The 26059-nt window shown below is 38.0% G+C and overlaps 1 protein-coding gene across 5 annotated transcripts in view; it reads left to right on the forward strand.

The window, feature by feature from the left end:
- MAPK10 (mitogen-activated protein kinase 10) overlaps nt 1-26059 on the forward strand; it is a 335415-nt gene that overhangs the window by 35692 nt on the left and 273664 nt on the right. The window contains exon 3 of one of the 5 annotated variants that reach the window (XM_037030724.1): nt 7130-7174. The exons of the other annotated variants lie outside the window; for them this stretch is intronic. The gene's annotated coding sequence lies outside the window, so the exon portion shown is untranslated. The remainder of the gene's footprint in view (nt 1-7129; nt 7175-26059) is intronic. 5 annotated transcript variants of the gene reach the window in all.

Here is a 26059-nt window from a genome sequence, read left to right on the forward strand (position 1 = left end):
AAATGGCATTTATTTTACCTTTAAACTTCTAAGAGCTTTATGGTCTTTTAATTTGAATATAGTTCAATGCCTTGCATAGAGTAACATGTACAACAAATTATTTCTGTATCTGACCAAATCAAAACGCAGATCAGGGGTTATCCCAGGCATTTAATGAATTGCCTTTTACTTCATCAAATCTAAGGAGATGTCATTGGAGGTACAGGGTTGATGCTTGGAGATGGGTGCTGACAGTTAAGGCCTTTGGGGAATGTAACAGGAAAGTGCAGGTGAGAAACTGAATTGTCTGTCTTTCTTCCTCTTTCCCCCTACTTCTCTCTGATGGTGTTGATGATATTTCCCTTTATTCTATAGATTTATATGCATACATATAATACCTATTTTCTGAGCACTCATTTTTCTAGGCACTGAGTTCAGCAAAGGTCTTGTCATGATGGGGTTATGATCTGACTAGGGAAACAGACATTTTCCTTCATAGTATGTATCCTAGTTTGTAATTACATAATTTATTTGTATCTTAACTTTAAATATTTAAGTAAAATATGACAATCATTATCTCCTGTACTATAACATGTTTTGTGAGTGTATGACATGGATACTGAACATAGTCCAGGTGTCAGAGAAAGTCTTCTCGAGTAAATATGGTTGGGTAGGAAGTAGCCAGAAGAAGGAGAGAGTTGGTGGAGTGAGAGAAATTTCTAGGCTGAGAAAACAGCACCTGTGAGGATCCAGAGGTGACAAATATTTGAAGAACTGCAGGTTGTGTGAGAGAAAGAGGGATAATAAATGAAGGGTAAGAAGTATGCAGGGGCCAGTTACCTTATGAAAGAGAGCTTTCCATGCCATGTCCGTTATAACGTAGAAGAGTTTTAAGCAAAGAGGGAGACAAGATCAGATTTGAGAGTGAGCTGTATGGAAAATGATTAGAGAAGGGGAAACTGGGGTGGGGCAGAGATGAGGATGCTATAACAGTAGTCCAGGAGAGACAGAGTGCTGGTCTGCCTTGAGCTGCTGCACTCTGGAGAGGAGGGCATATGTTGAAGAGATATTTAGGAGGTAGGTAGATTCTGCAGAACTTATCTGCATATGGAAGATGAGAGGAGTGGCAGAGGCAGACATGATTCCTGATTTCTGGCTTGGGTGACTATGTGGGTGGTGGTTGCAGTTTCAGAGAAAAGGAACACTGGAGGAGGAGCAAGCTTGGAAGGAAGACGAATTCAGCTGTGGACATGTGGCATTTGAGGTATTCAGGAGGCAGTCTCATGTGTCTGTTTAAAGTTTAAGAAACTGGGGTGGGCTGGAGATTATATTAAGGCTTTATCAGCAGTTAAGGACACTGTTGGAAAAAATCTTGATGGCCACCAAAAAAGAAGGATTGACCATAGAAGTAAGAGGAAAATGATAAAAAATGATAAAAGCTGAAACGTGCATGACACTTACTATTCCTGGAACTACTTTATATGCTTTTACATACATTAAATTAATTTAATCCTCTCAACAGAGGCTGGTGCTACTGTTATCCCTGATTTACAGATGAAAAATATGTGAACCCCAGAGAGGCCAGTGGCTTACAGACCCTCACACAGCCTGTTTATGGCAGAGCTGACAAATGTCAGCATTTTGTCTTCAGAGTGTAGATTCTTCCTCTCTACTCCTCTGAGAGCTGTGGAATGTGCTGTCCAGAAACTTTGGGAGGAGAGCTGCCTAGAGGTCAAGGAAGGTCAGAACGAAGTTGTCTGTCAGGTTTAGGGACATTCGCCATTCATGAGAACCTGCTTGTTATTGTGGTGGTCTAAGAAAATAGATCTCAGCTGGTTGAGGACTTATGGGGAGATGAGGAAATGAAGACATAGTATAGATGATGCTGTCCAGCACTTTGGCTGGGCAGGTGAAGAGGGAAGAGTTGGGATATTCTAGATGACCGTCTTGGAGTAGGAATGAAAGTAATGTAAATGACTTGATATGGAGGTGCAGGAAAGAGGAAATCTTTGTGAGAGGAATAAATTTGAGAAACATTGTTTTTTTCTAGAAAAAGGCAGTTATGGCCCAAAATAATCATAAAGCAATCCTTGATGATAAATTACAGAATTTGTTGTTTTCCTAAAATCTTTACAGTCATGCAGTGGTTATTTGACTACCATCACCCATCAGTCAGCAGCATTAAATTTGGATGTGAAACCTATGGCCAGAAATACACTGATTTGTGATTGCTCTGTTGAGAATGCTGGGAAAAATATATTATAAGTTTTAACCAAATGTAAGTGAAGTGCTCTCACCTAGGACAAATGACAATCATTTTCTAGTACATTTCACTGTTTTCTATTTGCTCACTTCCTTCCACTGGTTACTGTAAGATTACAGATGGTAAAGATTGCCTTGGGGAAGTTTCCCTCAAAATTACTTTTCCTCATGATTTTAAATCAGGTTCAACTCTGACCCCAGATTTTGTTCAGAGGGTCACTTGGACTACCATCTCTGCTATAACTTCCAGATCATTAAGGAGCTTCTCTGAAAGATTTTGTACAAAGTTACAGGATGAACTGGCCTATTTATCTTTGGGAAGTTAGGGCATGTGAAAATGTCACAGATGCCATACTGGTACTGTTTTGTCAAACCACAGAAAATGCCTTCAGACAAAGGTGAACTGGAATTTATTTTCTGAAATTCTACGTAATTTGATGGGTAGCATTTTTCCCGTTTTCCATTACAGAGACCGGAAATTACTGAGAATACTTTAAAAAATATTGAATATCAAAGATTTGTTGGTTCCACGAGTTTTTTTCATTTCTTACCTTAAATCTACAGCATGAATTTGATGATCTTGTGACATTTTTCTTAGAATCATGAAACAAAAATCTTCCTGATGAATGAAAATGATTTATAAAATGAAGCAGTTAAGGATGGTGTTTAAGTCTTTTATTGTGACTTACAGACCTAGGTTCTAGTAGGGCTATTCTCAATTAAGTGATTGTAAGCAAATCCGTTCCCTTCCTGAGCCCAGGACAGGCCAGTTCTAAAGTTAAAGGTTCTCTAACATTCCTTCCAGTTCAAAAATTTATGCATCACACTGGGTTCTTCCCAGGTCATCCAGGAGGCAGCAAGTCCAGCACAGATCTGCTACTCGCCACCTAGTTCCAACAGGAACCACCTACCCTGCTGGAGGTGGAGTCTCAAGTCTTAGTGTGAAGCTTATTGACTTGTGATTTTGCAATATCTGCATGTTCTTCAGCCTCCTTGAGCTTATGCTGAGCTTTTCAGAATTTGTTGAGATGAGCGTTGGGTTGTCCATCTAAAATCAGAGAGCCCAGGCAGAAAATCTAATTTGGGAATCCCTTCCCACAGATGTGAATGCCCTCCGGGATGCCGTTACAGCACAGCTGGTGCAGGACAAGGCTACATTCCATAGGTCCTGAGAGCAGAAGCAAGAAACATCAGCTCCACACACAATTTCTGCCATCTAGAGAGCCACTAGGTGTCTTGCCTGAGGTTTTGGTTTTGTTGGGAATTACACAGGACACAAAGTGAGGGCCACAGAGAAAATTCCAGCCTAACTGAACGCTGACTCTCAAAGTGAGAGGAGTTGTCATTTCTCACAGTCTTGGTATCCTGACAGCCACCTGCAATGGGTGGGCACTGATGATTGGGTCTTCCCGAGTCCCCAGGTACACAAAATCAAGGGAGGAGGAAGCCCCCAAATGACAGTAAGCAGTGCTTCTAGATCTGTCACTCCTGCCTGTCCTTGCTGCCTGCCAGTCTGTGGAAAAGCCAGTCCCTTCCTCCTTCACTCTCCAGTCTGAGGATGAACCAAATCAACAGCACATGTTACTCAGACACACCTTTGCCATTTTGTTATATTTAGCGACAGCTGAGTGTCTTCACTTAAAATTCCATTAATACTTCAGTTGCTTGATTCTTCAGTCAGTTAGGTTGTCCTATTCATTTCAAGCTGTTGTTTTTTGTTTAGATGAGTAAGTATATGCTATAGTTCTTCCAAGTGGGTATATGTGGTTCTGCCATAAAAGAAGAAGCTCTCTGAGGTGCTCCCAAACTGACCTTTTTTAGAGGATTATTTAAAAATAAAATAAAACAAAAACCAATAAAAACCAAACCAGGATCTGGTACTCTGTGATCAGTTATACACTGGGTCATCTAAGGTAACTAGCTGTTCTTCCAGATTTTAAATCCTGGCCTGCCTGCCTTTCCTTGGAGAAAGGATATGTTGTCTCCCTTAGCTCCCTCACTTGGAAGTTAAGACAAAGGATAGAAGTAAAAGCCCAACAAGCCTTCCTCATCTCCATACCTTCATTTCAGAGTCCTTCTGGGCAAGGATTCCAGTAACTGCATTTTTTGTAGAATAGGAGATGGCCCTCTTGGTGCTCACAGTCTTTCTTGCCCCAGATTCTCTGCTATTTTGAGTGAAGAAAAGAGAGACAGAGAAAAAGAAACAAAGTTCTGCTAGTACTAATAGTCTCTCCAGGCCTCCTCCTCAAAAACCTTCTGGTCAGCATGAGCTAATAGGTGTTGTCAGAGGTGGAGAAGATGTGGGGCGGGGCCTCTTGGTGTCCTTTGTTCCGGTAGCCATCCACCACCTCAGGGTTACACACTGAAGCCACTTGTAGGGTGTGACAGTGACACAGAAGAGGCCTGAGCAGATCTGAAGGAAGGTTAAAAATATGTATGTATGTATGTATGTATGTATGTATAAAGCCTTAAATGATACAATTAAACAAAGTTGTATTTAACAAAGTTTTATTTAAAATAAAGTTTTACTAAATTTAAATGTAAAATGCATTTATATAAGATTTCTTTTAATACCCTAACTTTGTTGTACCACTAGTGTGTGGTTTTTTAAGCGCTCATAGTATATTTGCATATTGTTTGAAGAAAAAACATGTGTGGTGTACATAGAGCATCTGCTATTTGAGGTAAATGTAAGGTTATTAGTTAGCCATTTAAACACCCCATTTGAGCATTAATAAAAGAAAAGGGAAGAGGAAGCAAGACTAATGATGAAAAAATACAGTCAGCAATTAAGCAATTTTAGTTAAAAAACCAGCAAAAGCATAAACATAACTGGTTGAAGAACCATTTTGGGGCTTCTGGCCAAGATGGCTGTGTAGGTAGAAACCCTTTGCTTCCTTGTACAACCAAAGGTAGGATAACACCTAATTTAAAATCAATAAACAACCAAAAGCACCATAAAGTCAAACTGCATGGAACTCCAACAACCAAAGAATTTAAAAAAATCAACCAGAATAACCAGACCTATAAGGTGGCAAACTGCCAGAGCCAACTCAGGAAAAACCTCAGAGGGCTGTGTGGGCAGGGCTGACTGAAGGCGAAACAGACTCAGAGTTCACTGTGGACTATGGTGGTTGCTGCAGTGGGAAAAACTCCCAGTCTCACTCGAGAGTCCATTGGACAGTGCACTAGAGCCAAACAGGGGGGGTGCAATTGTTCACTCTCCTGCCTCTCCCATACAGGCAGCACTGCACAGCACAGCAAGGAGGGTTGTCCTGTCTGCGTGAATGCCTAAGGCCACACCCCCTTACAACTTATCAGGGGCCCTGAACAGAGAAATAGGGCCAAAATGAAAGAACAGAGCAAAACCTCAGAAAGAGAGCTAAGTGATGAGGAGATCTCCAACCTATCTGATGGAGAATTTAAAGCCCTGGTAATCAAAATGCCTACTGATCTGATTGAACTTGGTCAGAAAATGAAAAAACAAATGAAAGATACCCAAAATGAAATAAAGCAAAATATTCAGGAAACCAACAGTAACAAGAAGGAAACCAGGAATCAAAGCAATGATTTGGAACAAAAGGAAGAAATAAGCATCCAACTGGATTAGAATGAAAAATAAGAATTCAAAAAAGTGAAGAGAGTCTTACAAACCTCTGGGACAACCTAAAATGTTCCAATATCTGAATTATAGGGGAGCCAGAAGGAGAACAACAGCAAGAAATTGAAAACTTATGTGAACAAATAATGAAGGAAAACTTTCCCAATCTGGCAAAGGAAATAGACTTCCAGGAAGTCCAGGAAGCCCAGAGAGTTCCAAAGAAGTTGGGTCCAAAGAGGAACACACCAAGACACATCATCATTAAATTACCCAAGATTAAAGATAAAGAGAGAATCCTAATGAAGCAAGAGGAAAGGAGATAGTTACCTACAAAGGAATCCCCATAAGAATATCAGCTGATTTTCCAAGAGACACCTTATAGGCAGGAAGGGGCTAGAAAGAATTACTCAAAGTCATGAAAGGCAAGGACTTACACCCAAGGTTACTCTATCCCACAAAGCTATCATTAGAATGGAAGGGCAGATAAAGTGCTTTCCAGATAAGGTCAAGTTCAAGGAGTTCATCATTACTAAGCCATGATTATGTGAAATGTTAAAGGGACTTGTTTAAGAAAAAGAAGATCAAAACTATGAACAGTAAGATGACAAGAAACTGACAACTATCAACAACTGAACCTAAAATAAAAGAAAAACAATGGAAACAAAACTAAGGAAACAACTAGAACAGGAATAGATTCAGAGAAATAGACATCACATGGAGGGATTTCAGTGTGGAGGGGGAGGAAGGAATAGTAGGGAAAAGGTACAGGGAAGAAGAAGCATAATTGGTAGGCATAAAATAGATGGGGAGAGATAAAAATGGTATAGGAAACAGAAGTCAAAGAACTTATATGTACAACCCATGCACATGAACTAAGGTGGAGGAATGCTGGAGGGTTGGAGGGGCAGGGTGGAAGGGAGATAAAGGGGGAGAAATTGGGAAAACTGTAATAACATAATGAATAAAAAATACTTAAAAAAACGATAACCACAGGGGCTATTTTGTTTAAAAAAACCATTGTGGTACATTTTTTCCCTAAGTAGACCTTGTAGATAATTTATACTTGCTGAATAAGTTGTCACATTGTACATTTCCTCCCATTGACTATAAAACATATTTCCTTAGGTTCATTTCATGATTGATTTGTTTCTCTTAATAAAAAGTGCTTGAGCCTTTCCCTGTTGAAAGAAGTCAGTGACTAGTTGCTTGAGGAAATTCCCAGTACCTGATGCTTTGTTGAGTGAAAAACAAGTCAATGAAGCCAATCTGGAACATTTTTCTTTTCAGCTCAGTGACTGAATGTGAGATGAAACGAACACCTGTGCTCTCACGGTAAGCCTCTTACTATCCTTTTCTGAGTGGGATAAACACAAGTGAGATTTTTTTCAGTCTGGGCTTGTTCTCATGAGACCATTTCATTTACCTCTTGAGTTCACAGGTAGATGAAAGGCTGTATTGGGGATTCTGTAGTCATATTCAGACTTAAACATGCTGTATATCATATTTGAGAAATTTCCTGAATTCATGGGAAATCACCAAGATGGCACTGTGTTCTGTGTCTTGTCTGTGTTTCACTAAGGGAGGGAATTCACATGTCCTTTCTCTGCTTTGGATGCTGTCTTCTTTGTATGGAATCTTCTATCCCTTTGGAAAAGGCTGTTTTTCTGGGTCATACTTTGGTGAGAGCTTGAGAAGATCTATATAATGTCTTTGGTTTGGAAAACTTTCCTGTGGTTCAAGTCAACCTTGAAAGAGAGAGTAGCCAGCTCGTGTGTATAAAACATGTTTAGTGACCTGCACTCTTATCTCTGGCTTTATATATTTATTATCAGTCACTTACAACATTGATAAGCTTCTTGTCAATATTTGTGGTTTTTAAAATAATTTTTAAAGCCATTGTGCTATAATTCTATGATGAAGATGAATATGATACAGTTTATATCCCAGAAGAAATAACAAGTGTATTTGACATATTTTAATTAGTTTAAGATCTTGACAATGAATTCAAAATACTAACCCATTATTATGACTATGCAAAATTAACATATGGAAATGAAAGCAAACTCCATAATGATATCCTTATATCCTCTCTTAGTTTGTTCCAGAGCTTCTCTCAAGTTTGGAAAAACAGGCAAGGAAAAGAAAGGATAAAGACGAAGTTTGTCTTGAAAAACCTGCTGCTTGCATGTGCTTACAATTTGCCATAGCCTGTAAATATTACTAAGTTGAGGAGTTCAGAAAGCTAGCAGGTACCAGAGCTTCTCATAAACTTCTATTTGAACACAAAGAAATGGAAAATAAGCACTGTGTTACTATTATATTGATTTCATCAGAAAGACATTGATTATGCTGACCAACATAATACAATACACCTTTATGTGAATTCTCATAACTGTAGCTGCTCATTTTAAGAGATAAGGATACATACACACAAACTCACAGCCATGCACACACATAATTCTGTGTGTTCTCTCTGGTGGCCACCATAACTGAACATCACTGAATTAGGGATGTAGAATTCTATTGAAATGAAAGTCTACATAATATACGACTCTGTCAGTCCTTATTCAAGTAAGATTTAATTGTGTTACTTAATTTATTGCTTATGATATTTATAGCTTTGGGTATACCCACATTTGCAAATAGTAGAAAACATTCTTGTAATAATATAGGTTTTCTGCAAAGGGTATTTTAAAAATTTTTTTATTTTTTAAAATGCTAAAAATTAGATGACCTGTAAAAACCAGAGAATGGGGTTATTCAGCAAAACTAGGGGAAGAAAAAGCAAATTTGTGATTCAGGATAGCTGCATGGAGGTATGGCAGATGGCATTGGTGTTAAGGTGAACAAGGTGATAAGAACAAGCAAAGAGGGGAGGAAAAGTCACACTGTTGTTTAGCCCCAAACTGGAATCTCTCATTGCTGCTGCTGGTCTGAACCAGGTTGAGGACCTAGTCCTTGCCCGTGTCCTTGTAGATAGTAAAAGGCATCTTCTTTATAACCAGTGGTGATTTCCTACTTAAACAATACTGTTATAGAACAATGCAATTTAGTGTCTATGTTTAATGTGTTTTTACAATTTCTATAATAGTAATAATATAAAAAAGGATAGGACTAGGAGATTAGTGAATTAAAAATTTATACTAATTTATCCAGCTGATTATAAACGTGTTTAAATATGTTTATATTTGTAGAGTATGTTTCATTACAAATAGAGTTTATAATGGCTTATAAACTTTAAATAAATATTGAGATGTTAGAAAAAGAATTTAAATATTATTCTATTTTAATTATGCATTGTGTAGGGTATTGATATATTGTCTCTCAAAGAGGTATATTCAGTGCAAGACTAAAATGTGTGAATGTTTAAACATTTGAAAAAGTGAGTAGTACTGTTAGTAATAAAGTTCTGTAAGTAATTCAGTCAAAAGTGTCAGATATTATAAGATAGAATTCCTTGAAGTTTTATTGGTTAAAGCAGCATGTTGTCTCTGAGTGAAGAAAAATATTCATTATTTTTTAAACTTTGAGTGAGATAAATTTTTAAAATCTGCAAGTAAGATAATCAAGGTATTCTGTATTTAGTAAACACCATGGAATTCTCATGTTTTCTAAGATTTGTAATATTTAATGAAGAGGTTGACTTTAAACAAGATGGATTACATACTACATGACATAAAAACACTTTGAGTCCTGTACATTACATGTATTTTCTGTGTAGTTAAAAAAAATGTTCTTAAAGTACATTTAAGAATACTGAAAGTGCCCTGGTTGGTGTAGCTCAGTGGATTGAGCAAGGGCCTGCGAACCACAGGATCATGGTTTGATTCCCAGTCAGGGCACATGACTGGGTTGCAGGCCAGTTCCCAGTAGGGGACTCACGAGAGGCAACCACACATTGATATTTCTCTCCTTTTCTTCTTCCCTTCCCCTCTAAAGATAAATAAATAAAATCTTTAAAAAAAGAATACTGAAAGTAACACAACAAGGAACAAAGTGGCTAATTACACAGTGTAGATTTAAAATTAAGTAAGTTTGTATATTTCCTGTGCTACTAGGCATACTTATACAGTTGTTAGCACGAATAGTTTACTCCATTTTTCAATAGTTATTTTATTTCCCTATTGAATATGGTCGACTCCTAGTTTCTGTTATTTGTTATTGCTTAATTTGTTTTCCATTAGTGAAAAGAACGATAGAGTTGTACTTGGTAGATTTTCAGTTATTTCATCTTAAATTCTAATATAAACTGACAACAAATGACTCCAGGGGTGTACTATTCTAAAGAGAATTTGGGCTATTATCCAAAAGCCTGTGAGATAGCCTCGTTTTTCAACATTCAGGGGGAGTTGCAAGAGGAAGGGAGAAGCTATGGCAAACTATCTTGCCATTACATCTTTCTAGACCCTAGCTACTGCTCTGGCTCAGACCCCTACCATCTCATGGCTAAACCCTGCAGTTATCTTCCTGATCTCTGCCTAGACTCTCTCCTTACTTGAGTCTACCAGAAACACTGATGCCACAGTGAATTTTCTAAAACAGATTGGACATGTACTCTCCATGCTTACGTGCATTCGGTGGGTTCTCCCATAAAGTCCACATTTCCTACCATAGTAGCCATGTCACATTATAGTCTTGCCAGCCAATTTCCTACCTCTATGAGTTGAGCATCTGGTTATTCCTTGAACAAGCCATGTCCTTCCATTAATTTTTTTCAGACTGGAATATGCTATGCCTGCTAATTCCAGTCTCTCATTGGGTAAGTCACATTCTTTAAGACAGTGTGACTGACTCTGAAGGCAGTAGGAGTCACAATATATCATCCCAACATGTGTTTCCCTGGTAGGCAAAGTATTTTGAGCTAAAGGCAACTGAGAGCCTACAGGCTCAATAGAACATTTTGCTTTACTATCATCCATCTTAAGTGCCAGATGAATTTGAATTCCGGGCTTTGCCTATAATAAGAGATTATCAGAGACTATCTTTTCTGATCTATCTGTATGGGAGGGCAAATTACTAATTACTGAGTATCTGCCCCTTACCATCCTGCAAAGACTGTCTGGGGCCCCCAGGTACCTTGCTTCATTCTTAGCTCAGGGTGCCACATGTACCTCATTTTCCCTTTCTGTCTCTGAACCTCTTGTGTATATGGGGTCTCTGACTCTCATGTATGTGGGGTTCCCATGCTTATGCATGTAATTAAATTTGGTTATTTTCTCCTGTTTATCTGTATCTTGTAGATTTAATTATTAAACCAGCCAAAAGAACCTTGAGGATAGAGGACAGTTTCTTTTTCCCTGACAAGGTTTTTCTGGACGTTTTCACATTCACTCAGCAAAAAAATAATGCTCCATTTTATTGGTCTCCGTGGCTCTTTTGACTGAGGAATCTTCAAAGATATGGTTATTTTCTTATTACCAGTCCTCTGGCATGCTGCCTGGATATACTTGGTGTTCAATTAATATTGGTTGACAAATAAAAAATTTTGCTTAGGTTTTTTGCTTTATGAGTTCTTTACATACAGTATTCCTGGTGTTGGTTTCTTAGGTTTCAGTTACCTGCAGTCAACTGTGGCCCAAAAATATTAACTGGAGAAATCTGGAAATAAACAATTCATAAGTTTTAAATTGTGGACTGTTCTGAGCAGCGTGATGGAATCTTGTACCATCCTGATCCATTCATTCTATGATTTCATCCTTTTGTCCAGGCTCTCTGTATTGTACATGTTCTCTACTGGGTTAGTCACTTAGTAGCTGTCTCAGTGTTAAGACTGACTGTGGCAGCATTGCAGTGCTTGTGTTCAGGTAACCCTTATTTTACTTAATAATGGCCCCAAAGTGTGAGAGTAGTGATGCGGCCAAAGTGAAAGTTTAAGTTCTTTCAGATACGCCAAAGTGAAAGTTTAAGTTCTCCCTTTAAGTGAAAAGGAGGGTATAGTACAATAAGATATTTGGAGGAAGAGAGATGACATTCACATGAATTTTATTACAGTATATTATTGTAATCATTCTATTTTACTCTTAGCTATTGTTGCTAATCTCTTAATGGACCTAATTTATACATTAAAATTTATAATAGTATATATGTAGAAAAATATAGCATATATAATTTGATACTATTGGTCATTTCAGGCTTCTCCCAGGGGTCTTGGAATACATTTCTGTGGTTAAAGGGGATGACAGTATTATTTTCTTTGCATATTATTTACCCACTTGATATTTATTAGTTATGTATTAGTAATCTAGTCATTTTATTATTGTTTAAACTAAGGAAACAAGGTCAAATTAATAAAGATGAACATTCTAAACTAAATTTTTTATCTTCAAAATATTGAAAAAACATATTTTATTGATTCTGCCATTACAGTTATTCCATTTTTCCCCCTTTATTCCCCTCTGCCTTGTACCCTTCTCCCACCTGCGTTCCCCTTCTTAGTTCATGTCCATGGGTCATACATATAACTTCTTTGGCTTCTGTATTTCTTACACTATTCCCAACCTTCCCCTGTCTGTTTTGTACCTACAAATTATGCTTCTTATTCTCTGTATCTTTTCCCCCATTCTCTCCCCTCTCTGTCCCTGCGGATAACCTTCCATGTGATCTCCATTTCTGTGATTCTGTTCCTGGTCTAGTTGTTTCCTTAGTTTGTTTTTATTTTTGTTTTTCTGGGTTTGGTTGTTGATAATAGTGAGTTTGTTGTCATTTTACTGTTCATATTTTTAAAGTATATTTCATTGGTTATACTATTACAGTTTTTTTGAATTCCCCCCCTATAGCCTCTCTCCACCCTGCACCCCACAAACCTCCAGCCTTCCCCCGCTTAGTTAATGTCCATGGCTTGTACATGTAAGTTCTTTGACTTCTCTGTTATCTATACTATTCTTAACTTCTCCCCCTTTAATTTATGCTTACTAATTATGCTCCTTATTCCCTGTACTGTTCCTCTGATATGCTTCCCCTTCTCCTCCCCACCAACAAACCTCTGTGTGATCTCCATTTTTCTGATTATGTTTCTGTTCTAGTTGTTTGCTTAGTTTTTTTTTTTTTTTAGGTTCAGTTGTTGGTAGTTGTGAGTTCATTGTCATTTTACTGTTTATAGTATTTGATCATCTATTAGATAAGTCCCTTTAACATTTCATATGATAAGGGCTTGGTGATGATGAACTCCATTAACCTGAGCTCATCTAGGAAGCAGTTTATCTGCCCTTCCATTCTAAACGATAGCTTTGCTGGGTAGAGCAATCTTGGATGTAGGTCTTTGGATTTCATGACTTGGAATACTTCTTTCCAGCCTCTTCTTGCCTGTCATGTCTCTCTTGAGAAATCAGTCTGATGGGAAGTCCTTTGTAGGTGACTGTCTCCTTATTTCTTGCTGCTTTTAAGATTCTCTCCTTCTTTTTAATCTTGGCTAATGTAATTATGAGGTGCCTTTGTGAGTGCTTTCTTGGATCTAACTTCTTTGGGACTCTCTGAGCTTCCTAGACTTCCTGGAAGTCTATTTCCTTCACCAGATTGGGGAAATTCTCCTTCACTATTTGTCCAAATAAGTTTTTAATTTCTTGCTCTTTTCCTTTTGCTAGCAACCCTATGATTCAGATGTTGGAATATTTAAAGTTGTCCTGAGGTTCCTAAGTCTCTCCTTATTTTTCTTGAATTCTTGTTTCTCCATTCTATTTTATTTGAATGTTTATTTCTTTCTTCTGGTCCAAAGTATTGATCTGAGTCCCAATTTCCTTCCTGTCACTGTTGATTCCCTGTACATTTTGCTTTATTTCACTTTGCATAGCCTTCACTTTTTCCTCTTTTTTATAACAATACTCAACCATTTCTCTGAGTATTCTGATTACCAGTATTTTGAACTCTGCATCAAATAGCTTGGCTATTTTTCCATCTCTCAGTTCTATTTTTGGAGCTTTAATCTATTCTGTCATTTGGGCCATATTTTTTAGTCTCCGCATGCCTATTACATAGAAAGGGGAGGAGCCTTAGGTCTCCATCAGGGTGGGGCAACTCACATCACTGTGTCATGGCACTGTATGTGGAGGAGGGGTTGAGAGGGAACAGTGTCACTTGGTTTTCTTTCAGCTGGCTTTTAGGCTATGGACAAGCAAATTGGGCCCTTCTAGTGCTGATTCCCAGGTTGGTGGATTTGTGTACTTTCTAGGACCCTTCCATGGACTCTTCTGTGAGGCTGGGAGTTTCTCCTGGTGCTGCAACTGTCATAAACTTTTTCAGTCAGAGGTTCTGAGGATTATTTCCCCATTCTGGATCCCTGGGTTGTGTGGTCTGTCTCTCTTCCCAGTTGTTCCTCCCAGTTTACTTGCATGCAAATGTGGGACCACCCAGTCCTCCAGCCACTGCCTTGCTGCCAGTCTTCTCTGCCCAGCTGTCGCTCTCCACCCTTTCTGCCAGCTAGATGAATGTTTCTTTGACTCTTTGGTTGTCGGACTTCCATACAGTTCAATTTTCTGGCAGTTCTGCTTTTTTGATTTTTAATTGTTGTTGTCCTTCTTTTGGTTGTGTGAAGAGGCACACTGTATCTACCTGTGCTTCCATCTTGGCTGGAAGTATAAAAATGTCTTTACATTGAAACTATAACAATAACAAAATGTTCTAATAGAAATTTTATTTGGAAATTCAAATATAGTCCTATCTTTTTTGTAATTTATTTGAGTTCCTAGATCAGAGCACATGAATTTTTCATAATAAATATTCATAAACACTTAGGGCCATGTTTTGATAAAATTTGATGTATTTCTAATACTACACTCTTCTATAAGATTGTTTAGTAAATTATTTGTTGATGATGTTTAATTCAATAAATTAAATATGTGAAGCAGCATAATATGTTGGTTCCCAGACTTTGGAACCCAAGTGTCTGGGTTTAAATATTGGGTTTAATTACTACTTGAATAATTTTGAGTAGTTACTGTGTTTCAATTTCTTTTTTAAAATGGAAATAGTGGTAGCCTTCCTTATGAGATTGTTTTATGAAGTAAATTAATTATTTCATGGAAAAGTGCCCCAGTACCCTATTATGTCAAAAGTGATTATTATCAATGTTCCTTAATTACTTCACTGTCTTCCTCTGTACTGTCTGAAATGTCACCTATTCAGTTTTTGCTGTAAGGCATTTTATTCTTTCTAGGAGTATTTGCCAGTTTAAATTGCAACTTTGGTAGGAAGCTCAGAGGTAAAAAACAAAGTTGAATCAAAATTGCAACAAAGGAAAAATTGACAATTAGAAATTAAATTGAAGTTCCTATTTCTTTTGTGTAAAAGTCCTTGTCCAAAACAGTATGCAGTTTAGAAGAGAATATCCATAGAGTACAGTGGCTGAAGTATGAAAACTTGTGCAAAGTACAAACTAAAAAATAATCTTAAAATGGACAGGTTTTGGACTTCTAGCCAAGATGGAGGTGTAGGTGGAAATAGTGTGCATCCTCGCACAACCAAATTTAAAAACAACAAAGATTTAGAAACAAAAACACAACCAGAACAGACAGAAAATTGAATTGTATGGGACCATTCATACAGACCTGTAAGAGGCGTGGAGTCGGCAGCCAGTGAAGAGGGGTCACAGCAGGAAAAAGTGGTGGTTGGCAGACCCGGGCATGGGGAGGAAACAAGCAGACCCAACCCAGTGAGGTGTGCAAGGTGGCTGGGTGACCACAGAAACACATTCGCATGAAAATATACCAGGCAAAAACAGGCAGTGAGACAGACTACGCAACCCAGGACCCCAGTGATGGGAAATAAAGCCTAACAACACCTATTGAAAAAACTTGTGGAAGTTGAGGTGCCTGGAGAGATTCCCAGCCTCACAAGAGAGTTTGTTGGAGAAACCCCTAGGGTCCTAGAACATACACAAGTCCACCCACCTGGGAACCAGCACCAGAAAGGCCCAATTTGCTGGTGGGAAGCAGCAGAGGAGACTGAAATCTTAGAGCAGAACAAGGGCTATTGTTCCCTCTCTGATCCTGTCCCCACATACAGTGTCATAACCCATCTATGTGGGTTGCCCCTCCCTGGTGAACACCTAAGGCTCCACCCCTCAGACGTAACAAGTGTGACCAGTCCAAAACATTATGGCTCAAGCAGAACAGATCAAAGCCCCAGATTCAATACTTCTAAGAAACAAAGATAGCCAACCTATCAGATCACAGCTCAAAATATTGATGATCAGGATGCTCACAGAACTGGTTGACTTTGTTCACAAAGTAGATGAAAAAAATGTAGGCTATACTAAGTGAAATGAAAGAAAATGCACAGGGAACCAATAGTGATGGAAAGAAAACTGGGACTCAAATCAATGGTGTGAACTAGAAGGAAGAAAGAAACAACTAAACAGAAAAGAAGGAAGAAACAAGAATTTTAAAAAAAGAAGAAAGGCTCAGGAACTGCCAGGACGTCTTTAAATGCTCCAACATCCAAATTATAGGGGTACCAGAAGGGGAAGACGAAGAGCAACAAGTGGAATAGTTATCTGAACAAAAAATAAAGGAGAACTTCCCCAATTTGGTAAAGAAAATAAACTTCCAGAAGTCCAGGAAGCTCAGAGAGTCCCAAAGAAGTTGGACCCAAGAAGGAACACACCAAGGCACATCATAATTACATTAGCCAAGATTAAAATGAAGGAGAGAATCCTAGAAGCAGCAAGAGATAAGGGGACAGTCACCTACAAAGGAGTTCCCATCAGACTGTCAGCTGATTTCTCAAGAAACCTTGTAGGCAAGAAGGGGCAGGAAAGAAGTATTCCACATCATGAAAGGCAAAGACCTACATCCACGATTATTCTATCCAGCAAAGCTTTCATTTAGACTGTAAGGGCAAATAAAGTACTTATCAGATAAGGTCAAGTTCAAGGAGTTCATTATCACCAAGCCCTTACTATATGAAATGTTAAAGGAACTTATCTAAGAAAAAGAAGATAAAAATATAAACAGTAAAATGATAAAAACATTACAGTTATTAACAACCACACCTAACACAAAAGCAAACTAAGTGGACAGCTAGATCATGAGTGGAGCCACAGAAATGGAGATCACATGTAGGGTTAGCAACAGGGGAGTGAGAGGAGGAGAAGGTACAGAGAATAAGTAGCATAGGTGGTGGGAAGAAAATAGACAGGGGGAGAGCAAGAGTTGTGTGGGAAATATAGAAGCTAGAGAACTAGCTTTATGACACATGAACATGAACTAAAGGTGGGGAATGTGTGGGGGAGGGGAGTGCAGGGTGGAGGGGAATGAAGGGGCAAAATGGAACAACTGTAATGGCATTATAAATAAAATACATTAAAAATGGACAGGTTGTATTATGAAGAACAAATTTTTGGAGAAAGGGTGGGGTGAAAAAAGAAGAGAAAGACTATGAATGTATAAAATATGTTTTAGAGGCTGGTCATATTTATAAGTAGGTGGAAGGAAATAATAGATAAGGGTTCCTTAAAAGAGGACTAAATAAGAAAAAGGGGAGGGACAAATTTATTAACGATGCTCTTTTTGATAAAATTTTTGTAACTGACTTGATGAATTGTGAGTTTCTTATATTTGTGGAGATGAAATATGTTCTATCTGCAATGATTTATTTATTACATGAGAAAAATGAACAGAAGATAATTCTGTAGAGGAAAGAGAGATGAGTCTGAATACATGACACTATTAATATTTTCCCAGCTCTAATCATGCTGCCACCTAAATGTTACTTTCTTTCCCAGTCCTTCTTGTAGTAACTATCAGATGTCGAGTCTCTATATTAAATATTTTCAAGGTGATACAATGTAAGGGATCGGAAGGCAGACTACTGCTTGGATTGAGATGATGATGTTGCCCTTTACAAGTTTTGTGATTTAGGCATTTTTAACCTAATGAAACCTGCTTCTTTTGTAAAATGGAGATAATAGTGCATGGGAGATAGTGGCGTTGTATGGACAGAGATAGTAAATGTGCAGTCTTAGTCCCTGTCACACAGGAAGTGATCAATAAATATTAGTTACTAGATTTATGCCTTGTTAGTCCTTAAAGTGGCCCCTATCATTTGCAATATGGCCCTTCTCTTAGACTCTAGTATTGGTATTGGTTCTCTAAAATCTTTTGAACTTTCTACCTCAAAGAGAAGCTGTACAATATTTTCAAATTTACTATTTAGAATTTGTCAGTAACAGACTATTAGTTTAATTCTACATTCTGACAATGGCAAAGAAATGCCCTTGCCATCAATTCTCTTCCAATTTCTTGGAAGAGAGAGTGTTTCTCTTTAGTCAAGGATAGGCATTATTTTCACAGAGTTTTTAAAAGTGTTTTCTTTGGTGGTTCAAATCTCTTAATGGGCCCAAAATCAACTTAAGAGTTTTATATGTAATGAATAATATATCATTGAGTGAAATAGCAAAATGATTTTTGATAATTCTATTGGGATTTTCTGGCCAGGCACTGATGCTACAGAGAGTATAATGGGGAACTTTGTATGTCTTTAAGTTGATTTCTTTCCAACTTATGATTGTCTTCTCTTTGGAACTTTTGGTTTTTGTTTAGACTGTTGTAGGAGAAATTATTGCAAAATTGGATGGACCTGCTTTAAACTTTAATTCCAATACTAGCTTGTTGCATGATATTGAATAAGTTAGTTCTCCAAGACACTCAGTGTCACTTGGTGAGGTATAAATGTGATTACACACATATAACACTTAGCTCAAGCCTGGCACAGAGTCGACAAACACTATTTCTAATTTATTTCAGACTTGTGTGTTGCTTGAACTGCCCTGAATTTATAATGGAAATGAAATGTGAGACCACATTGAGAGATTCAGGGATTACTCAGATCCTGTTCCTGAGGCATCATAAAAAAGAAAGCAGGCAGAAAGTTTACCTTTTATTTACCAACATTTACTTTCCAGCAAATGTGGTAGATTTCTGCTATATCTCTTGTTATAATGAATGCTATTTTTCAAAGTGAACGTTCTTTTCTGAGATCTCAAAAATAATATCTTTCTCTTTTCTGGCCTGAATATTTCAAATTTGGAATGACCTTGGTGAGCATTTAAGCCATAATTATTGCCTTTAAATTCCTCAGGAAAAAGAATGGGGCTTCTCTGGGCCCAAGGCTGGGTTGGTAATAAGATACTGTAGTAGCATAGGGGATAATCCTTATCTGATATAAACCCCTCGCCACTCCCCCTCCCACCTCCACCCTTCTCCCCAACAATCAAGAAGCCTCTGCTATTGTGGCTGTTTCACGAAAGATAGGTAGTTATGTTCATGAACAAGTGTAGACTTGATCTTGAATTTGGCCACAAAAGTTCCTTCCTCTCACTGACTCTTCTTTTTTAAGCTTTACAAAAAAGTTAAACTTAAGTATTGAAATAGGAGGTTCTTTAACTTCAAATTGGTTTGCCTTTTCCTTGCCAATTAATTTATGTTAGAATTCATAACGTCATGTCTTCTTTTTTTGTGCTGCCTTGTTCTCCAAGTTCCATAAATAGAATCTCTGTAGAACATGTGGTAGCTGATTAGATTGTATTCTAAAACATTTTGTATATAAGAAATGCCATCTCCCAAGAAGTGAGAAGCTGATATAGAAAAGAAATTCAAGGACAAACAAATGCAAATTTATCTAACAAAATTGTCAGAAGCTCTTCCTTAAATAGTTTCTCATGACTCAAAACATGCTATAAAGCTTTTTAAACATGTCCATTAATTTGAAGCTATATTTTAGTTACCAAAGATCAAGACAGATGATTTTATGAAATTATGAACACTTGATTTATAGTGGCATTTAAAATTTATCTAGTAATTTTTTACAGAGCTCCTTTTAAAAATGAGATATATTACAAATGAGAGCAATACATATCTGTTTTAGAATTATGAAACAGGTTTACTATCTGTCTAGGGTATTTAGCAAAGCAAACTATATTAGAGTTTTTATTATTCCAAACTCTAAGTCACTGAAACTATTCTTCTGGTAATGCACGTAGATATTCTACTTGATTTGATACTAGACTATTTGGGAACTTGGAATGGAAATGAGCATGACTCGCGGAAATAGGAATCAAGTGAAATCACTGCAGGCTCTCGTTAAGGTTTGGAAATATAATTGCAGCAGGAATTACTTTCCAACAAGGAAGATATAAAAGAATCTTAGCTATCTGGCCTTACAATTTCTGAACTGTGGATTGGGGGGATATACTTTTGAATTAAAGATGGTGTTAACTGGAGCATCATAAGGTACCTTTTCTGACACTTGTATTTTACAGATATGAAAACCACAGATTGGGCATGTTAACTGACTTGTCTAAGATCATACGGCCTCTTGGAAACAGACTCCATGCCCCCATAAATCATTGTTGCTCTTTAGATTTGTGTACTTCTCATTACTTTAAAAAATCTCCTCTGAAGACACAAATTTTCAAAAAATCTTAGTCCATAGCAGAGACTGAGAAGGGCTTGGGTATAGGTGATATGATTCAAAGATTATCTCAGAGAGTGGGAGTGAGGGAGAGAGTGAATGGGCTAGGGGAAGAGGTCTCTGCCATGTCCAGTTGGGGCTCATTTGGTCGAGATTTCCTGAGAGGCAAACATTAGGTAGCCCAGGGTTGTCTGCTTAAGGACTCAAGGCAGGAGCACTTGGGAGCAGTGGCTGCAGTCCCTATTGGTTGTTGCCCCTATTGACTCCTCCAAGCACTTTCAGGCTGAGCTTGCTCAAGGGCCCAACAGGCCATAAAGTAGAAGGCAATGTGGTCCCTTCTTGAGGTAGGATGTTGCTCAAATACAAGTGAACTCTGACCGTATTTGGAACTGTCCTCTGCAGCTGTGGTTGAAAAATCAGAGAAGAGTGGAAGTAGCCCAGGGTACTAACAGGGTCCACAACAGCAGGATCAGAATTTTTTATAGTAGTGTGTTGTTGTAATGCTTCAGATTTTTTGCTATGGATAATTCAGGACTTTCCATCTTCTGGTTGAAAGTATTTATTCTGATTATTTTACATGAATTCTAAAATGGAGAACTCATCTGTGTGTGTCTTCATTCATGCTAGATGAGGAATGCTTCAAGTCTCTGAACTCTGAAACTGTTTTGCAATATTTTCTCTCTGTAATTCCCATTAAAAAATACTTCTGGCCCTTGCCATGTTACTTCCTTTCACTCGTTTCAGTTATTTTTTCCCCTGGCTACTTCCCACCTACTTCTACCCTCCATGCCCCATAGCTCAGATTTCTTCTACCTGCCTTTCTGCTGTGTTATTCTCCCTCCCAGTCTGTCATGCCTTTCCTCCTCTAAAAGTAAATGTCCTGTCCTCTAACCCAAGTTTTACTCAGCCTGTTTCAACTGAAGTAATGACTGAAATATATTTAGTGTTCTAGTTTTTTGAAGCTTTGAACTGAAGAGTTCTGATGGTTCCTTTTATTTTACTTCTGAGACATCCTCTAAGTCATTGATACAAAAATGTAGACATTTTTCCCTTACACTTAGAGTTAGAAGGAACTTTTATAAATAATCTGGGCTGTCTCACTTCAATTTTCAAGAGAAAAAGTGATTTATAGACAGGTTAAGTAACCTGCTCAGGTACCACAACTAATAATGGCAGAGCTGTGATGAACACTTGGGGATCTTTGCATACTGCCAGCTTAAAATAAATTAATAATTAATGTCAAAATCTTTAAATTGCAAGCTTCTTGTGGTTGGGGACTATATCTGTTTACTTGATTTATGTAACTACTGCAGGCATAGTAATAACAATAACTGCAGCTGGAGATCAGGTGGAGCTCTTCAAGTGATGCAAGAAAGTGAGGGCAAAGGTCATTATATCATTTGCTCTTCCTCTCATTTATACTGCCTGATTATTTACTTTTCTAAGTGGGTCTTCTTATGGATTACTGCAGCATTAAAATCTACAGATAATTTGAGATGTATGGGGCAAGAAAACCTAAAATCAGCCAAGTTTTATAATTCTTCATTTTTTTCTGATTTTTAGTTATATTTTAGTGTTTTTTCTTTACTTTAAATTATAAGAGTAATGCAAAAAAGTGTAAGACATGTGTAAGTTTATTTGATTTATTTTGGAATTTTTAAAAAATTTATAGTGATTATTCTTATTTCATATTCTTCATAAAACCAACCTTGAATAAATTAGAGGCTCTGTTTATTGGGTTGAATAGTGCCCCCAGCCTCCCCACCCTGCCCTCAATTCATGTCCACCTGGAACATCTGGCTGTAACTTTATGTGGAAATAGGGGCTTGGCATATATATTTATGCTAAGATAAGATCTACTGGGTTTGGGTGGGCCTTAAATTCATTAGGAATTGTGTACTTAAAAGAGAACTTTGGATGCACTAAGACTTGCAGGGGCAAAGGCCATGGAAAAACAGGGGCAGAGATTGGAGTGATGCATCTATAAGCCCAGGAATGGCACAGAGTGCTGGCAGGCATCAGAAGCTAGAAGAGGAAAGAAAGGATCCTCCTCTAGGGCCTTCAGAGATCTTGATGGTGTTGTTTTGCCAACACCTTGATTTCTGGTGTCGTAGCCTCCAGAACTCTGAGAGAGTAAGTTTCTGTTGTTTTAAGCCAAGCTGGTGGGACTCAATGGCAGGCCTAGGAAACTAATACAGATACTAAGATAGCATGGCAAATAATTTCCAAGATTATTTATAGTATCTTTATTCATTCTAGAAGAGCTGTGAGGCCAGTCAACACTATTTTTTTTCTTGACTACTTAGCAACTGAGTAATATGTTATAATGCTAGGAGTGTATAAAAGAGAAGATAGAACTTCAACTCTCAAGAAATTTATGGTTAATACGGGGAGATAAAACAAACCACATAACAGAAAACATAATAGATAATATGATACTGTTTAGAAGTGCTGTAAGATTTCAAAGAAGGGAGACTTCACGTGGGCTTCAAAGGAAAGCTTTTTAGAAATACAGCTTTTGAATTTGGCTGGGGGTAGTGGGCAGGAATTGTAAAGAAGGAAAGAGTAGCAGGCATCTCCTGGAAATGGGAAAGAGCATAAAAAAAGAACAGGTGTGTGCAGGAACATCACGGGCATGGATGTTAATGTCACTGGAGTGGAGATTAGGTAGCTGGGACTATGGGAGAACTGATGAAAGATGAAGAGGGAAGCAGCGTACATTCATAGGGGTGCTCCAGAAAATGTGACAAAATGTGGTTTTGAAACAGTTTCATCAGAGAGTGCAGAGTGGTGGTGGACACTCCTCCTAGAGAGAGAAAACCTCTGTTGACTTTTCCAGTAACCCACTGTGTGACTTTGGGCTCCTTTATGAGTCTCACATTGGACTACATCAGAGCATGGAAACTGTTTACTTTGTGTGGAATCCATATTAAGTAAGGCTTGTACATTGTTTTAAAACTTTTAAATATTAATTATAAACCTTTTGAAGTCCAGAGTTGACCCTATCATGTAGAATGATAAAATCTGAAGCATCAGGTAGGCATTTCCACCACAGCTGCCACTGGCTGTACTGATTGTCATTTAAATGGCTCCTGTGCTGTCCAGGCTGCCCAGACTGAACTCAGCTTCCTCCTATATCTGGGAGAGCTGTTTAGCTCCTGTGGGTTTTTGAATTTATAGCCCTTGGACCAAACAATCATTGAAAATTCACTTGTATATTGTAGTGTTTCATCTTAACTTGTATGTTGTGTNGAGTTGACCCTATCATGTAGAATGATAAAATCTGAAGCATCAGGTAGGCATTTCCACCACAGCTGCCACTGGCTGTAGTGATTGTCATTTAAATGGCTCCTGTGCTGTCCAGGCTGCCCAGACTGAACTCAGCTTCCTCCTATATCTGGGAGAGCTGTTTAGCTCCTGTGGGTTTTTGAATATATAGCCCTTGGACCAAACAATCATTGAAAATTCACTTGTATATTGTAGTGTTTCATCTTAACTTGTATTTGTGTGTGTGTGTGTGTGTGGGAGAGAGAGAGAGAGAGAGAGAGAGAGAGAGAGAGAGAGAGAGAGAGAGATGCCAGACAGAAACATACATAAACTCCTGCCCAAAATGGAGGCGTAGGTAGATACACTTTGCCTCCTGGAACAACCAAAAAAAGGACAATACTAAATTTAAAAACAAAAACCAACCAGAACTGACAGAAAATAGAACTGTATAGAAGTCTGACAACCAAGGAGTTAAAGAACAAACATTCACCCAGATCCATAGGAGGGAAGAAGATGGGCAGCCAGGGTGGAGAGGACACATGGCAAAGTGGTAGCTGGAGGACTGGGGTGTCTCACATTTGTGTGTGGATAAACCAGGAGGAACAACTGGGGAGTGAGACAGAGCATGCAGCCCAGGGTACCATTGTGGGAAATAAAGCCTCTGGCTATAAAAATCTATGGGGGTTGCAGCAGCAGGAGAAACTCTAAGCCTCACAGGAGAGTTCATTGTAGAGACCCAAAGGATCCTAGAACATACACAAACATACCCACCTACCTGGGAATCAGCACCAGAAGGACCCCATTTGCTTGGGTGTAGCGGAGGAAGTGACTGAAAGCCAGCAAGTGGCTGAGAGCCAGGCAAGTGGCATTGTTCCCTTTCAACCCCCGCCCCCCGGGATGTGTGTTGCCCCTCCCTGGCAAGTACCTAAGGCTGCACCCCTTAAAACCTAACAGGAATGCTCAGACAAAAAATATAGTTCAACTATATAGTTCAACTTTGAACAGATCAAAGCTCCAAAAATAGAACTAAGTGATAAAGAGATAGCCAACCTGTCAGATGCAGAGTTGAAAACACTGGTGGTAGTCAGGATGCTCACAGAAATGGTTGAGTATGGTCACAAAATAGAGGAAAAAGAGAAGGCTATACAACGTGGAATAAAGGAAAATATACAGGGAACCAACAGTGAAGGGAAGGAAAACGGGACTCAAATCAATGATTTGGAGCAGAAGAAATAAATATTTGACCAAAATTGTGAAATTTCATTGGAAAAGATCATTCTTATGTAGATATTGTTAGTAATATGACCAATTTGATTTATATGTCAATATTATCTATTCTGTCCTTAATAAAAAATTGGTTTTAATTTGTTTGATTGATTTAAATTTAGAATAGAGAAACATATAAATGCCAGTTTTCACTTCCTTGCAAAAATATTTCCAGATGTGAATTTTTTTATTGAATTTATTGGGATGACATTGGTTAATAAGATTATAAAGGTTTGGAGTGTAAAACTTTATGATATGTGGTCTGCATAGTATATTGAGTGCCCACCACCCAAGGTCAAATCATCTTCTATCACTATATAGTTGACCCCTTTACCACTTCTCCATCCTCTTTTCCTTAGTCTGTGTCTGTAAATTTTTGTTCTGTTGTTTGTTCTTTTGTTGCTTTCAGTTTTATATCCCACATATGAGTGAAATCATATGGCTCTTAATTTTTTTCTCTGACATATTTCACTTAGCAGGAGGATGTTCTCAAGGTCCATCCATGTTGCTGCAATGGCAATATTTTATTTTTTCTTATGGCTGAGTCATTTTCCATTGTATGTATATATGGAGCACATCTTTCATCTATTGAAGGATACTTTGGTTGTTTCCATGTCTTGGCCACCATGAGTAATGCTGAAGTGAACATAGGGCTGCATATATCTGAGAAACAGATGTTTTTCAATTTTTTTCAGTAGATACCTAGAAGAAGGGTTGCTGGGTCATGTGGTAACTCTATTCTTAATTTCTTGAGGAACCTCCATTCTGTTTTCCACATTGGCTATGGCAGTTTACATTCCCACCAGCAGTGAATGAGAGTTCCTTTTTCTTCACAACCTCTCCAATGCTTATTAAATAATTTCTCTTATTTACTATAGAAAGTAACTGTGCACATACACATAAGTAAAATTAACAGGGAAATCTCTTCTGGCACAACATTCTGGGAAGGTACTTGACAATACAGAGGTAGTAAGTGCTCTAGCAGTGTTTACCCTGTTGAGTTTAGTAATTCCACCTCTAGAATGCAGTTTATGTAATAAAAACTATATAAAAATATTCATCTAGTGTAATTTATAATAGCAAAAGTTGCAAGTAGCTATTTGGGAAGTGAAGAGTCTCACACATCTACTGTGAGAGCTGAAGCAGAAACTCTGAACCATGGGGTCTATCTCTGCAAAGAGGAAGATAGAAGTTGGCATCATTTGGTAGGGAAACATTGCATTAGCTCTTCACAAGATAAAATAATTGTCACTCTTAGTGACAATGTTGGGGATATAGGTC

The sequence above is a fragment of the Sturnira hondurensis genome, unplaced genomic scaffold, assembly GCF_014824575.4.
Source record: "Sturnira hondurensis isolate 20B ecotype Veracruz unplaced genomic scaffold, ASM1482457v3 Scaffold0001721, whole genome shotgun sequence".
Taxonomy (NCBI): domain Eukaryota; kingdom Metazoa; phylum Chordata; class Mammalia; order Chiroptera; family Phyllostomidae; genus Sturnira; species Sturnira hondurensis.